The following is a 17530-nucleotide window of genomic DNA, read 5'->3' on the forward strand; positions in this document are numbered from 1 at the left end:
TCAGAGAATGTCATCTAACCAGAAACCATCACATTTGGATTGACAGGAGGGGTACCAGCTCCCCAATGTTGATTATGGGTGAAATATATTGCATACTTATAGTATACATTAGAATACTTTGGAATCGGGGACTACGTGAATACGCCACAAAACGTGCAAAGGGTGAATCACATCATGAGGTCTTAAAGAACATCTAAGGCACCTAACAATCCTGCCACCTTTGACCTAAGGTACCACTCGGTATATTGGAACAATAGCATCAACTCTTTCAGCTGCCCAGGGAATAGCTCAGTCAAAAGAAACGAGGACCAAGTGGTAAAACATTTGTTAGTGTGAGCATGAGTAAACTGGGCCTCTAACGTATCTAGTGCCATCAATTTGTGGAGGAGCTCCGTCAGGGTCGCTAAAGAGGGGGAGGAGGGTAGCAGTCAGTTCATAGCTATTTGTTTTATATTTGCCTGGAATTATACTTTATCGTTAGGTTATAAATTATGTTTACCAATCCAACCTCTAAAATGTATTGGGGCAAAAAGGTAATTTTATATTATATGTACATTGTGTGAAAAACAGACACAGACAAACGGATACAAGACTTACAATGCAATGTTTAGCGTTTCAGGGCATAATGCTGTCTGGGCTGAGGGAACACACAATCCTGAATGTGCTGAACAGGGAGTAAGGCTCAACAATCCCACGGCTAGCTCAGCAAACGATTTTCTGCTCTGGTATTGATGTAGATGTGAAGATGTGGCCAGCCCTGTGAAAACAAGAAACATTTCTTTATCTACAGCCAGAGCCACATTTTACTGTTGTGCTTTGGGTTTTATTGAGTTTGTGCAAATTGACTTTTAGGGAGTTGAACATCATATTGCTTATGCAATGAGTGATCAATACTGATCAGTTAAGAAGTCTGGTTCTTGTTTCTCCTCCCCGCCTATTACCAATAAATAACAAGAAAGTGATTTGTGCCTTCCATAATGCATCTTGGTTAGTTTGTCAGATTTAAAAGCTTTAAAGTTTCATTTTCTTATATTCTGCCTTCTCTGGTTCCATCTTCTGCACCCTTATCAACATGCTAATAATATTTTTAAATAATTATTTCAGTTTTCTTCACATACCTTATTTTAGATCTAGCTACATCATCAGCTGGTCTCTGTGCTTCACTAAGCTAATCAGGCATATCATGGCTGGTGGGAGGGATGGCAGGGTGCTGTACATCGACTCAGTACTTCAATCAAGAACCCTCAGTCTTGATTAAATTAGTGGTATCGCTCTTGTTGGGGGACATGCAAAGTATCTTTTGTCAAAAAGCTCTACCCAAATATTTTTTTTAATTAAAGGATAAGTTCGCCTTTTGCAAAAAATAAAGAAATGCATAATTAATAATATATATAAAAAATGTGCATTTCTTTAATATTTGCCTGGAAAGCATTGGAATTGTGATCACTCGATCACAGCTGCAGAGCTCGGCTTCTGCACATTTTCAAACTGGCAGAGCTCCTTACTGAGGCACAGAGTTTCCATTAAGAGAGATGGGGGGAAGGATGGCTGGACTTCAAACTGCATTAAATCACCTTATATGGCGTCCAGCCGTCCTCGCTCTAGGTAGATGCGGGAATATGGGCAGGATGGGCTTACAAGCCTCCTATGTGATAGCATATTGGTGTTGACAGGTCCTCTTTAAGGTGACACTAGTAGTCCAAAAGACCACTAGTGTCACCTTTCCACTTTAAATAAGATATTGAAGTGCAGATCACACTTCAACAGCTTATTGCTCGGCTTCAGTTGCTGAGCAATGACAGCTCAGGGAAGTGATTGAATACTTATCGTTCCCGGTCCCATAGAGTGTGGAGGAAATTGGAGAACGGAAGTTTGCTGCTCTCCTTCCCAGCTTCCCACCGACACCTGACTTGCCGGTCCCGGGCCCGCAGGTGGTGCATCGGGGCCCAGGAAAAACAGCAGGGGGGTGCGGGCACTTTACCGGCCTGTAGAAGTGATCTGGCGGTGTCAGGCTCGTCCTCGGCACCCCCGGCCACTCCGGCGCCGCTCCGGCCGTGACGTCACACGGGGATCCGCCCCCTGGGCTCGGCGTGGGTCTTATAAACCCAGTGAAGGCAATCATTCGGCGTTCAGTCAATGTGGAATGTTGAGCGATTGCCTCCACTGTCTCCACTCAACCAGTCCGGCTCCCACACGCTGCTCAGCCTGCAGTGCACTCGGACACAGCTCCTCACTACAGTGCCTCTCAGCCTTTGCAAGGAAAGACATCTTCACGGGGTTGACACCTTAACCGCAAGTATCAGGGCCCTGGCTCTACATGGGACTACATGTTCAGTTGCCTGAACCTATACTGCTGTAGTATTACCTGTCTAAGCTAAATATCTGCATCAATTCCTACTGCTGGAGGATTGCCTGTCTAAACTAAATACCTGCATCAATTCATATTGTCTAAACTAGATACCTGCATCAATTCATATTGTCTAAGCTAGATACCTGCATCAATTCATATTGCTGAAACATATCATGACTATGATATATAATTGCATTAATCCATACTGTTGAACTATTGCCTGGAATTGCTATTAGCTATAGTGAGCCCAGCAGCTGTGGTAGTGTCTGCAGTTATATAACCCTGTAGAATCCCGAGCTGTTTCATGCTACAGTCCCATCAGACCCCGTTCACACTAAAATTAACTTCCCTCAAGTCTAGGCTGGGATACATGATGTAGGAAGTCGCCTGACTGACCCAATCCCATACAGCCTACTCAACAGTTCCGAAGCTGCAGTCCATTTCCCATCAACCCGCTTGATTGTGATAGGCGGCAACTGAGCCGCCAGAATCGCTTCTATTGTAAAGCTGACAGCCGGCTTTACAATTGTAAACAGAGTCCCAGTGGCTTTAGCCTGTTTAAAATGGGCCCGCTGCCAACGACAAACAGGGGGGAATTTATCAAAACTGGAGCAGACAAAAACTGGAGCAGCTGTGCCGGGCATCTAATCGGCTTCTCTCTTCAGTTTGTTCAGGTAAGATTAGAAAATGAAAGAGAGAAGCTGATTGGTTGCCATGCCCTGCTGCTTCAAATTTTGTCTGCTCCAGTTTTGATCAATTCCCTTCACTATGTCAGTGGACGCGAAGGGGTTAAGGAGTCATCCCACTGGGGGCAAGGTGGCTACAGTAACATCATCATAGCTTGCTGGAAGCAATGAATGATGGTATATGTAATCTTGAGACATCAAGATTGTATCATATCAAGCAGCAGGGAAAGCGATTAAAATCAAAATTGTGCTCATTGTATAGATGCAATATTTTCCCTTTAAGTGGAAGCAGAGACTATATTTCATGTAATTCACTGCTGCAAGCTTCCCCTGCTGTAATATATGAAGCATACGGTTTGATGCAAGGCTCTGGCAAAGTGGAATTCATATGCCAATGACTCTGTCACAAGGACATTTTGTACTTGCACAGAAAAATACCACAACTTATAAGAAAAGAAAACCTCTAATAGAAACCACCATAGTTATTCGTCTTTAATATAACAGAAAGGTTTATTTGTAATAGAAAAAATATGGTAGAGCATACGGGGAAACACAGGGAAAATAAACCATGCTTTTAGAACGCTCTAGAAATTGTGCTTCCAATTTGCTTTATGAACTTGCCTCTGTCGCATGTTCACTGTCAGCAGGATTAATAGTGCAATGTGCTTTATAGGCTGCAGGGCAACACACAGGCATATTTATTGCACCCGTGCCGCATCACAATATTATATGCTTAGTACACAAGGTTGGGTGATCTATTGAAGGTTCTTGGCAGAGGTCGTCGGAAATGCACTGTGTTCTAAAGAGGTTCTGTCCTATGAGAAGTCCTGTTTATGAGAATATGTGCTGTACTGCTTATACACATTCTAGAGCAGTAAGAAACAACTTCAGAGTTCTTTACACTCACTGTCATTTTTAAACCAGCGCTGCAGATGGCGAATGTCTTGACTTCAGAAACAGGACAAAAAAAAATAGTTCTTTAGTTAAACATGGTTTCGTTTAGTATAGAAGTAAATATTTGGGAATTTTAGTGACTGGTTTACAAACATTGGAGACTGGTCTAAGCTCACTGTGTATTTGGCATCAGGGCGGCATGTTAGGTCATAACAAAAAGCACTGGTTTAAAGTGACACTCAGCTCAGGAGTTAAATGTTAAAAATACATTCAAGTACCTTAAATATTAACAAAAATGTTTCTTATTTGTGTATCACTCGGCTGTAGATCCTCAAATCATCTCTGAATTGGTGCTGACACTGTCCTTCCTTCTGGAGGGTGGCTACTTTTGTTCCCCATGGTCCCTGTGTGTGTTGTAAAGTAGTTACCAAACCAAGCCCTGTCCCGTGATGGACTATAATCTCAGGTTTAGTTTACTAATTTGTATTGAGATTGTAGTCCATCACAGGAGTGAGCTTGGTGCGATGGCTACTTTACAACACACACAGGGACCATGGGGAACAAAAGTAGCCACCCTCCAGAAGGAAGGACAGTGTCAGCACCAATTCAGAGATGATTTGAGGATCTACAGCCGAGTGATACACAAATAAGATACATTTGTGTTAATAGTTAAGATGCCTGAATGTATTTTTAACATTTAACTCCTGAGTTTAGTGTCACTTTAACATAAAATCATTCACGTTTAACCAAAAAGATAAGTGACATTCTGTATCTTTACAATTTGGTTAGATAGTACATATCCATGCGCACATTTAAATACACCGTTGACACACATATAAGGGGAGTGTTTTATCTGCCAACAGATTTGTAAGGTAATGCATGAAATCCTGTGGTCCAGCCAATTTTGCCGACTCACTGCCACTGCCTTGTCTATTGCCTGCTTTCCGAGCTACCAGTAAATTAGACTAGCAGTCAACTAGGTATGCTATCCCTTGAAAAAGTCTATGACAAAACGCGTCGAGTGAGCGTCTGCACGCTGATGTCATCACGTACCAGGAAGTACGGGATATTTGGTTACATAGTGTATCTCAAGCCCTGTATTCGGTCTGACTGAGCACTTTTTATGTAAGTTCTTTAAACCGTTTTCAATAAAGTTTGCTAAGGCCCCGTTCCCACTGCGCGATATGCAAATCGCGCGTTTGTCGCGCGATTTGCATATTGCGCGACATCGCGAGATTTGCCGCGCGATGTCGCGTTCAAGCTTGCATTGAGCAAGCTTGAATCGCGGCTAAATCCGCTCCAAAAAGGGTCCTGCTGTAGCGACACACGACCCGCGACAGCAGGACCCTTTGCCCCATTGGATTGCATTGGAGCGCAATAATTTGCCGCGATATCGCGGGAATTACCGCGCGATAAATCGATCAATGTGAACGGGGTCTAAATGTTTTTAAACTATGGAGCTTCTTGCTGTGTCTTTTCTGAGTTACATTGGTATCGGAGGTTGAATATAAAGAAGAGATCTATATTCATTCACCTGAGAGGAAAATTAGGACTCTTGGCTTCACCTAGACGGGAAACAACACTGGTAGAGATGTGGTCACAGGCGATATTTGACCATTCATTAGTTATGGTCCATCTGTTCTGGGGAGTGCGGTGTGAAGAATTTGGCACACGTGGACATAAGTCATTTTACTTTAAGCACTTTGCTGCCTTTGGAGCACATTAATGGAAATTTTTTATATATTGTTGCTGGACTTTTTGTGTATTGTTGAGGTCATATTATGAGGTTTTTTTAATAAGACATTTATATATTACATAGTGTGAATATTGTAAGAGTTGGATTATTATTATTAATAATAATACTATTTTTTCAGAGTTTTATTTATTGAGCACAGTGCACTTTGTTATTACATACTGTAGTTTAATGTTTGTTCTCTTTAGCACAGCTGCTTGTAGTGGATTTTATAGCAATAATAGAAGTGTGGATATTTTGTTTTTTTTATTACCAGGCAACTTCACTTCCATGCATTAGTTCTTTGAGAGAAAAAAGGTAACATTTGATTCAATGTCTGTGGCATTTTGCTGATCTTGACTGATTGATCTTGGTTGGACATGAACCATTACAAGGCTGGATTAGTATTAAATATATAGTGCATGCCATTCAGAATTTAAAATTGAAGCATATGTGTGGAGGGATAAAAACAATTCAGTATAACTCCGCTATACATGTACATCAAAATGAAAAACACTGCAAGTACAGAAAACACCTGTTAATTTATCAAAACTATAATGAGCTAATAACTTCTTGTAATAGGCTGACAACTCTGCCTCTGATGCACTGAAATCGCCAGCAATGTTATCAGCCCTGTCTGGGTTCTAACCCACTGGACTACAGAACGCCCTCCAATCCCAATAACATAAAAAGAAAGGCAGAGAAGCCAGAGGGATACTTTCAATACACAGGAATGATACAGCAACCCACACATGAATGAAAGTATAATTAAACCTTCATATGTTTTATATATATCTACTGCTAGCAAGCAGTAGATATATGCAAAAACATATATAAAAAAAAAAAGAGTCACCAAACAGGTTATTACTTACCTATGTCTCCGCCGCTCGCTCCTATCCGAAGATCTGAAGATTCTCGAGCGGCCGTGAAGGATCATGGGGCAGGCGCAGTAGAGATCTTCGGCCGGGAGAAGAGGGGAGACACAAGACAAGTCAATGCACGCAGCCCAGCAGCATGCTCGAGCACAGACTCTGTTGGACAGGAAGATACAGCAGTCTGCGCTGGATCAGAGACCAGCCCCACCGCTGGAGGGACAGCTGAAAACTACTGGAAAGAAAAAGATGATCGGATCAAGAGGCATTATTTAGGGTAAGTCCTTAAAGCAACATTGGGGGATGTGACTTTAATGTCACTTTAAGTGTCTTTTCATCGCACCACTTCAGAGCTCGGGGATCCCTAAAAAAAATTAGGTTGGTAAACATATCATTGATGTGCTTGAGACTGGTTAGGAAAAATCCCTACCCCTTTCCACAAAGCCCTGCATCTTCAGTGGACTAACTGTGAAGAATCCTTTCCGTATGCAAAGGTTAAACCTCTTTTCCTCCATACGCAAAAAGTGCCCCCTTGTCCTTTGCAGTGACCTTAACGTGAATAATTTGGCACCAAGTTCTTTATATGGACCATTTATGTATTTATAGATGGTGATCATGTCCCCCCTTAATCGCCACTTCTCCAGAGAGAACACATTCAGGTCAGCTAATCGTTCCTCATAGCTGAGCTCCTTCATGCCTCTTATGAGTTTGGTCGCCCTTCGCTGCACTTTCTCCAGTTCCACAAAATCCTTTTTGTGAACTGGTGATACGTGCATGAAAGGAATGCAGAGGGTAAGATGGTGGGTAATACATGCATGAAAGCAATGCAGAGGGTAAGATGGTGGGTAATACATGCATGAAAGGAATGCAGAGGGTAAGATGGTGGGTAATACGTGCATGAAAGCAATGCAGAGGGTAAGATTGCTGGTAATACGTGCATGAGAGGAATGCAGAAGGTAAGATAGTGGGTAATACATGCATGAAAGGAATGCAGAGGGTAAGATTGCTGGTAATACGTGCATGAGAGGAATGCAGAAGGTAAGATAGTGGGTAATACATGCATGAAAGGAATGCAGAGGGTAAGATGGTGGGTGATACGTGCATGAAAGGAATGCAGAGGGTAAGATGGCAGGTAAAAAGTGCATGAAAGGAATGCAGAGGGTAAGATGGCAGGTAAAACGTGTATGATAGGAATGCAGAGGGTAAGATGGTGGGTAATACATGCATGAAAGCAATGCAGAGGGTAAGATGGTGGGTAATACATGCATGGAAGTAATGCAGAGGGTAAGATGGCAGGTAAACGTGTATGAAAGGAATGCAGAGGGTAAGATGGTGGGTAATACATGCATGAAAGCAATGCAGAGGGTAAGTTGGTGGGTAATACATGCATGAATGCAATGCAGAGGGTAAGATGGCAGGTAAAACGTGCATGAAAGGAATGCAGAGGGTAAGATGGTGGGTAATACATGCATGAAAGCAATGCAGAGGGTAAGATGGTGGGTAATACATGCATGAAAGCAATGCAGAGGGTAAGATGGTGGGTAATACATGCATGGAAGTAATGCAGAGGGTAAGTTGGTGGGTAATACATGCATGAAAGCAATGCAGAGGGTAAGATGGTGGGTAATACATGCATGGAAGTAATGCAGAGGGTAAGATGGTGGGTAATACATGCATGAAAGCAATGCAGAAGGTAAGATGGTGGGTAATACATGCATGAAAGCAATGCAGAGGGTAAGATGGCAGGTAAAACGTGCATTAAAGGAATGCAGAGGGTAAGATGGTGGGTAAAACGTGCATGAAAGGAATGCAGAGGGTAAGATGGTGGGTAATACATGCATGAAAGCAATGCAGAGGGTAAGATGGTGGGTAATACATGCATGAAAGCAATGCAGAGGGTAAGATGGTGGGTAATACATGCATGGAAGTAATGCAGAGGGTAAGTTGGTGGGTAAGAGGGTAAGATGGTTGGTAATACATTCATGAAAGCAATGCAGAGGGTAAGATGGTAGGTAATACGTGCATGGAAGTAATGCAGAGGGTAAGTTGGTGGGTAATACATGCATGAAAGGAATGCAGAGGGTAAGATGGTGGGTAATACATGCATGAAAGCAATGCAGAGGGTAAGTTGGTGGGTAATACGTACTGGTGTGGAGTTCAGGCAGTATGCAATTGTGAGAATGGAGAGTGAATGTTGTTGAAAAAAAACAGATTTGTAAGTGATATACATCTGATTCAGCTAACAAAAACCTTGTGTATGCATCCAAGTGATAAGTATATCTAACATATTACACACTGGAAGACTGCAACTCCCACCATGATCTCTATGTCTAAACAATCAACATCTGTGATCTATTTCTCTTCCCCTTTTCAGCCACCAGACACTTTCTGGTGTCAGAGATTGTCAAGATACATAATTCCTCCTCTATACGGCGAAAAAAGATGCAGTTTTTTTGCTATCATATTTGAAGAGTGCTGTGTTATTTATTTGCATTTATATTATTTGTTTGTGCGGATTTCATTGGGAATGGAAGACACAACCAGAATGAAAGACTGAAGGATAGAAATAGAGGGAAAATATGTATTAAAATTAGATGGACATATAAAGGCTGGTAAGGTATATGTTTATATTGATTGTAGTATTGTGGAAGAATCATTGATCAACACATGATGCATAAATATCAAATTTGATAAGAGAAATCAATTTATTAATACAAATATTAAAATACTGATAAAAGATACTGCTGCAGCTGTATATAATCAAATATTCTCAAAGTATCATCGTTACTGAGACTCTGCCCAAAAGTCAAAACAATTTGCAGTATTCAGCTTCTTCAAAACGAATTACCTCACTAAATAAATATCTAATAACAACAAGAAAAAACATGTCCATCTTCTTAGGACACTAACAAAAAAGGAAAGCATGATGGGACTGGGAGGGGTTATACTAATTCAGGGTATATGTTTTGGCACTATACAATAGACATGTGCGATACGTTACGGGAAAATTTGTTTTTCGGCCAAATTTTCAGAAATTCGTACATTCGGATGCATCTGAATGACAGAAATAAGGAATGCAAATAAATATGAATTTCCGATACAGAAAATTTCGGATGCATCTGAATATCTTTCCCGAATGAAGTTTTATTGTGTAAAGCATCAACTTTAAAAAGAAAATTTGTTAGCGGTAGTATGTACGAATTTTTGTTGCAGCAAAGTGTCACATGAGACAAAAAGACAAAAGAAAAAACATTTTTTTTTTACAATCTGCAGAAGAAAAGAAAAAAAAAAAAAAGCATGAGGTTCCCCCCAATTGATACCAGACCCTTTAGGTCTGGTAGGAATGTTAGGAGGGACCCCCCCCCCCCAAGTTATAAATAAAAAAAAAGTGCATGGGGTTCCCCCCAAAAGTCATACAAGGCCCTTTAGGTCTGGTAGGAATTTTAAGGGGGAGCCCCACCCCCACAAAATGGGGTCCCCCTAAAATTCCTACCAGACACTTGATCCGAGCACAGGCCCGGCAGGGCAGAAAAAGGGGAAGGGCACGATCGATCGCTCACCCCCCCCCCTCGTTGCGCCATACCAGGTCATGTGCCCTTGGCATTGGGAGGGTGTCCCCAGGGCCTCTCCTCCACATCCCTGACCCGATGGTTGTGGGGGTCTGCCGGCAGGGGGTCTAATTTGCATCGGGTACCCCTTTAATTAAGAGGGCACCCAGATGCCACCACCCCCCTTCTGAAGGAGTAAGGGGTACATACTTATCACTACTTATTCACTAAAGGGTTAAAAGTAAAAGAAAATAAAGAAACCACACATTTTGAAAAAGTCCTTTAATTGAAAAAAAAATTGGCTCCGTCGATGTAATCCAGTGTCAATCACAATGAACGATGCCCGCCGACTTCCTGAAATAAAAAAAGTCCCGCTGCACGCTGACCCGTCCGATCCCGACGAAGACTCGCTGCAAAATGACAGCTCCGGCCAGAATGTAAACAAATTACATTTGACATTCTGAGCTGTCATAGAACACAACAGCAATCGTGAGCTCTCAAATGGCATTGGGGTCTGGGAGCCAAGCTTTCATATGAATAGAATTATGAAAATTTTTACATATTAGCACTAACGAAAATGTGGAATTTGTCCGAAACCGAATCCCGAAACAATTTGACTTTCGGACCCAAATCCTGAAAAACGAAATAATGAAAAATCAGAATGAAAACAAAACGAAACAAACTTTTAGCCGGCGCTAGACATGTGTGATGCGTTTCGGAAAAAAACATTTTTCGGACCAATTTTAATTATTCGGATGTATCCGAATTTCCGAATAACAGAAATGACGAATGAAAATGAATCCGAATTTCCGTAAGAAAATTTTCGGCCTAAATTTGTTAGCGGTAGTCTGTACGCATTTTCGTTTGTGGACGAATTTCCATTGCAGCAAAGTGACATCAAATTTTTTTTTTCTTTTTAATGTCACTTTGCTGCAACGAAATACAAAAAGAAAACAAAACTTCGTACAGACTACCGTGAAAGAATTTCGTCCGAACCCGAATCCCGAAAAAAATTGACTTTCGGACCCGAATCCCGAAAAACGAAATAACGCACAATCCGAATCATAACGAAACTAAACGTAATTTTTACCAGTGCACATGTCTAGCCATCGCACATGCCTACTATTCAGCATGGAAAAGGACTGACAAGCACTACTGGAACATGCAGAGGGTGAGTAGCGCTGTACAAACTATTTCTTAATACAATAGGGGAGCGGGCCCAGTTTGAACAAAATAAATAAAAGAAATGCTCAAAACATTGATCCTCCCAGCAATCTGTAGTGTATGACAAACAAAAGACACAATTATATAAATCGTTTTTGGTACGTGAAACAAGCAAAGTGTATATAAAATATATCCTCATCTTATATCTCCTCACTGAGAATGTTATCGATAGCACAAGAATGACTGCACATGCATAAAGACAGAGCCATAAAAAATAGAACATTAAACTGTTACTGATTTTTCCCCTACAGAATGTAGTTCCTGTGGAACACTTATGAAAGCGGTCATGGGCGACCATCAGATATCAAAATATCTATGCATCTTATTCACGCACCTATTAAGAAGAATTATAGGTTCCGGTTCCGGCGCCAGATGAGCTAGCGGTGTTTCGCCGGAGCTCCGTCCCCGCCACATCCCATAACTGCAAATCTGCCGAAAATCTGCCCCGAAACACCCCGTGAACGGGCCACCTGAGTGCCTCCCAGCGGTCAAGACAACATGGACAGGTTTGTGGCTCGATCACAGCCGGTCCGCTGCTTGCTCTCTTCTCCGTCGGCCCCTGCTGACATGGCGGCTGCGGATGATGCTGACAGCATAGACGATGCTACGGAGCTAGACGCACAGGACATATCGCTCCCCCGCCACCTATTGATTACCAACAGCTGCCAGCCATGGTAGCCACACACCTGAGGGCGGAGATGGGGACCATCATAGCTGACTCCCTGAAAATACACATGGGACCCCTCACGGCGGCCATAGAGGCTCAAACCACCAGGCTGCAGGCCCTGGAAACCCGCATCAGTGATCTAGAAGACCATGCATCCAGGTCTGATAGGGCATTCACTGAAGACCAAAAAGCAATCCAATACCTACAAGACAAGGTAGATGACCTTGAAAATAGGTCCCGCAGAAACAATCTCAGAGTCATAGGGCTTCCTGAGTCAATTAAACCTATGGATCTGCAGCACTTTTGCTCTTCCATTATTCCCCAAGCCCTGGGCGTTACCTCTCACTGTGCGGTGGAAAGGGCACACAGAATGGGTCCCCTCAAAGAAGCTGATAGACCCAGGCCAGTCATTGTCTGATTCTTGGACTACTGAGACAAACATCGTCTCCTACAAGCCTATAAAATGCAGCGTCAATTGATTGCGGGGGGGCACAAATTACTGCTTTTTGAGTATGATTTACAACTTCACTCCCACAAAGAGGTGGATTATTTCAAATTTGGTAACAAATCTGGCAAATTATTAGCTAATCTTATCCGGGGACGATTTGTTCCTTCCCACATACTTAAACTCGCTAAAGATAGTGGCGAGCTCTCCTCTGATCCTTCTGAGGTTAGTGAAATATTTCGCAAATTAAATTTGTCACAAAATTTTGGGGTTTAATAAGGAGTTGCGCTAATATTGCGCAACATAAAAATTTTCAACTACCACCATTTTATTCTATAGGGTCTTGGCATTCAGAAAATATATAATGTTGGGGGGTTTTACTGAGGCCCTTTTACGTCAAAAGGGCCTCAGTCATGAAGGGGTTAATATTATGTTGTTATGGTTTTCATTTATCGTACTTTGATTTATAACTGGTGTAGGTGCAGTCTGTGTACTAGTGCCTGCCTCGAGTTATCTGCTGATAATTACACTTGTTTATGTTGTACTCTTCGATACCTACTTAATAATAAAAATTGACATGCTTAAAAAAAAGAAGAATTATAATGGTTTAGGGTCAATTTTTTTCAATTTTTAAAGTTACATTTTCAAACTGAAGATTTATTTAATATTTGTATCAGTTAAATACATTTTTAAATTTACAAATAAATATTTAATACAAGCTACATTAATACTAATGTTACAGAGCATTCTGTGTTTTTTAACATGTAAGCATAGCAGTAGCTTCTGTCTTTGAGACTGACTCTCTCTAAGGCTGGGTTCACACCTAGGCGTATCGAATATGCGCGTTTGTTGCGCATTTCGTGACACGCGTTTTTACCGCGATTCCGAGGGCTACTTGGCTGTATCCCAATGGAAACGCGCGACAAAAACGTGAGTATAATTCAAGCTTTAGGTATTTAGATCTATGAACAGATTGTTTTATTTTCAGCAAAGCGTTTACATCTGGTAAACATACAGACAGGAGCCTGGAGTGCCGCATATTAGCTGCAAATAGTAATATGACATTTTTACAATTGCATATTCATGCACCCAAAAATTGAAAACTGTTATATTATTTTATTTTTAGTCCTGAATATAATGAGTAAGTAAAGAAAACATATACAAAAACCTGTGGTCTAATCAGGGGTGTGGTGCCATGCTTCTGCATTTTCATTCCCCCTGCTTTATCAAATCGCTATTGTTATATATACAAAAACCCTATACATTCTCTTTAAGTAATTAAGGCTTAAAGTGACATTAAACTCAGCATTCAAGTACGTTAACTATTAACAAAAATGTATCTTATTTGTGTATCACTCGGCTGTAGATCCTCACATCATCTCTGAATTGGTGCTGACACTGTCCTTCCTTCTGGAGGGTGGCTAATTTTGTTCCCCATGGGCCCTGTGTGTATTGTAAAGTAGTCACCGCTCCAAGCTCACTCCCGTGATGGACAACAATCTCACGTTCAGTTTACTAATTTTAGCGGGCTACACCACACAACAGGGACCATGGGGAACAAAAGTAATTATAATGTATAACTGATATATTTGCTGCAAATGTGTACAAAATGATATTTAATGTACTGTACAGTTTAAGATGTATGCTTACCGATTTCTGTCTTCAGGTGAAACAAGAGACATGCAACCTCCTTTTAATCACCGGGATGAAGAATTACCTACAAAATACATGTAAATGACAAAGTGTTTTAATATTTCATTTTTTAAAGTATTAAACTCTCAAATTTATTTTCAATATTGAATCCGGATCAAACAAATATACATTGCTCAGCAATGGTGGGTCAAAAAACAGCTCGTATGGATGATATTCTTGCGATTGGTCCATCCCTCTACTAAAGGGGAAAAGGAGGTGGTTGAGGTCACGTTCTGAGGAAGGGGGCGTGACCCCAGAAACGCGTCAACGACGCCACACTGCAGTGGCATACAGACAGATTGCAGTCCTGAAGCTGCTGTTTCTGTGAAATCATCCATACGAGCTGTTTTTTGACCCACCATTGTGAGTACAATTGCAATTTTACCTTTGTGTCTTTTAAAAATAAAAATAATCTGCACTAGGTTGGGGGCCCTTCTGTTCTTTTTGTATTCAAGTTTTAACAATTTCCCCCGGCTGAAGTGGGGCAGCACCCCTAGTAATTTTATACATACAACACTCATTTACCAGGATCCGTTCACAGCGCTTTGATTTTACTACATTTTGTAATGGTTGTCTGTCTCTCCTTCCTGCTGGGACACAGAGCAACGCCCAGCGGGGAGGAGAGAAAGCAGGGATGCGCCACTGTATCGGCAGAAAAATGGCACTTTCAGCATTAAGCCAAAAGTGCTGTTTTCGGCTTATATGTTTCGGCAGCTGATATATCGGTACATCCCTAATATTAATCGATCCTTAGGTAAAACGGCCGCTGTGAGAAGAATTGGAAAGAATGTTGTAGTTAAGAATGTTGTCAATGGTTTAACTACATATTAACTATGTATGAGATATGAGGGTGGGCAGATCTTTAACTGAGAATGACAGCTGGTAAGAGCTCTGCCTATCCTTGGGTAATTCACCTTAGTACTAGGAGGTGTTGCGATCTTTTCCCCAAATTGTCCAACAAACAATGTAAATCCAATCACTAAAATCTCATATACAGATAGTCATATCCAGTCAAGGGGTTAGTAACAACAGCAATCCAGAAACAAGGATAGACACAGTATGGAGATGACTACTCATCTGATTTCCACCTGCCTCAACCATTGCCTGGAGATGACTACTGACCTCTTGCCTGGATATGAGTACTCTTCTGATTGCCGCCTGCCCTGACCTCTTGCATGGATAGACTACTCTTCTGATTGCCGCCTGTCTTGATCTCTTGCCCGGATGCAACTATATTTCTGATTGCTGTCTGCTCTGACCTCTTGGCTGGATGCAGCTATTTTTCTGATTGCCATCTGCCCAGACCTGTAGCTTGAAAAACAGACTATGTAATTGCCTGTTGCCTACACAGACCCCTATAAGCTTGGTGCTCAGCCAATCACAAGTCTTGGATCCTCCTGCACACTGCACCTGTCTTGAACTTAGCCATTTCACGTGGTACACAAACTCTTTCTCTCTCTCTCAGGGTTGCTGAGCAGCATCCCAGTCTACTGTATCTCTCCCTGCACCTGCTCTTGCTGCCCCTTTTCCTGAAGTCACCTCTCAGCCACTCTCTGGCCTGAGCATCTTAAGTAATGACAAAGTTATTGCTCAATAAACAGACCCAGGGCAGAAATTGAAATATTACTCTGTTCTATAAGGGGTTCACAAATATGAGAGCTGAAGTTGTTAGGGTCATTTCTTTTGATGCCCACAGAAAAAAATATTTCCACTAGGTCATATTGAGAATACTCTAAATTAGCATGAAATAATGTTTGCTTCCAACACTTATAACATCGAGCGATGTATGACCAATTTTATATTTAGTAGCCTTTTATAAAGCACAGCCAGCAATATGTTATCATAATGAAGCATGGTGCTTAAAGAGGACCTGCACTTTGCCCATTCAGGACAAAATAACAGATTAATTTGAATGCCTTCCTCGTCAGTGCTAATTCCCACCTTTTCCGTCTCCCCCATACTTGTACCACACCGTCATGAAATACCCAATACTTCCAGGTATGGGGGGGGGTGGGGGGGGGTGTTCCTTTTTCTACTTTCTTCCTTGCTGTAATACAAAGCTGCTGATTGTCAGGCCCAAGAGTGGCCATGCTGTGGCGGAGATAGGGTCCTGAGCCCTCTTCTAGTTTTGACCATAACCAAGGTAGAACTCGAAGGACTGCAGGCAAAGTAAGTACTAGCAGCAGATAAAGGGATGCTGGACGAATACCAAGAGTCAAACTATTAATTTGATTAAATTTGCAAGTATCCTTTTTTGTGATATCAGTGAAATCACCTGGTTCCTTAGAGACTTGCGCAGGCAAGGCGAGGATCCACCAATCCCTTATAGTGTTCAAACTGTATCTTGCAGAATAAGCTCATAACTTTTCACTTCTATGGCAGCTAGATGGGCGTTGGTGCCCAATTAGGGGTTTCAATCAGCAATAAGGATAAATGGATCTGCCATGCAGAAACAGCAAGAGTGAGCACATACAGTACACTGACATAGGCTATGAGGAAAAAACCAAGGGAATGCGTCCTTCTATGCTGCAATATCTGTTCCTGTAGCTTAATGACTGTACCATTCATCCTTAGAAATTACTTGACCCTGTCATTCATGTAGCAAAGACTGTATAGCTGCACAGAAAGTGGAGAGCGGTAAGCTGAATCTCAAAGATGAAGTTCACTTCCTGCCTGAATGAGCCTATAAAGAGAACTATAAGATCCTAGAACTGAATGACTGGCAGTGGAATGTTTATTATTAAAGCCCAACTCTAGCCAAAACTTGAGGGCACAGGCATCAATACAATCCCAAGAGAATGTCTAAAAATATACTTGTATCTTAGTGCAGACTTCTGGGAAAGTCAGTCAGCCAATCACAGAAGCAGGAAGTGGCATTTCTGGGGGTGTTCCATACACCGTGTACAGAACTCCTCCAGATTGCCATATTGCAGCGATGGCGGACCATGGGGGGCCAGCAGGCTTATTACAAGTGATCTTGAAAAATAATTAATTTTTTTAAAGATTTCTTTTCATTTTTATATTTTTAAAGTGGAGTTACTCTTTAGGCTACCAGTTCCATCTCCAGCTTATACAGGTCTTTTGTTTCGATGAAACGAAATGATTCTAACAAATCAAAATGAAATTATGATGCCGTTTTATGATTTTATAAAAGTGTCAGCTTGCTAAGTGACTTTCCTGCTTTTAATTTATTAGACTTGGTGAATCAGGACAAGTCACTTGGGCTGTAAACATGCTTTTTGTTTTGTGACCAGTAGTCATGTTTTATGATGTTTTTGATACCCCTGAAGACCATGCAGTTGTTTCTTCATTAAAGGCAATGTGATAATGGTCTACATAGTAAAATGTACAGTAAGTAACAACACATTAAGAAAAATTGCATTGCAGTGTATTGGAAGATGGTATTTTTTTTTTTTTTTT

At 41.5% G+C, this 17530-nt stretch overlaps 1 protein-coding gene across 1 annotated transcript in view; it reads left to right on the forward strand.

Annotated features, from left to right (window-relative positions):
* Positions 1–407: 407 nt before the first annotated feature.
* DOCK1 (dedicator of cytokinesis 1) overlaps positions 408–17530 on the forward strand; it is a 373877-nt gene continuing 356754 nt past the window's right edge. The window contains exon 1 of the mRNA XM_018561275.1: positions 408–421. The gene's annotated coding sequence lies outside the window, so the exon portion shown is untranslated. The remainder of the gene's footprint in view (positions 422–17530) is intronic.

Source organism: Nanorana parkeri, unplaced genomic scaffold (assembly GCF_000935625.1).
Source record: "Nanorana parkeri isolate BGI_ZX_2015 unplaced genomic scaffold, ASM93562v1 scaffold2, whole genome shotgun sequence".
Classification (NCBI taxonomy): Eukaryota; Metazoa; Chordata; class Amphibia; order Anura; family Dicroglossidae; genus Nanorana; species Nanorana parkeri.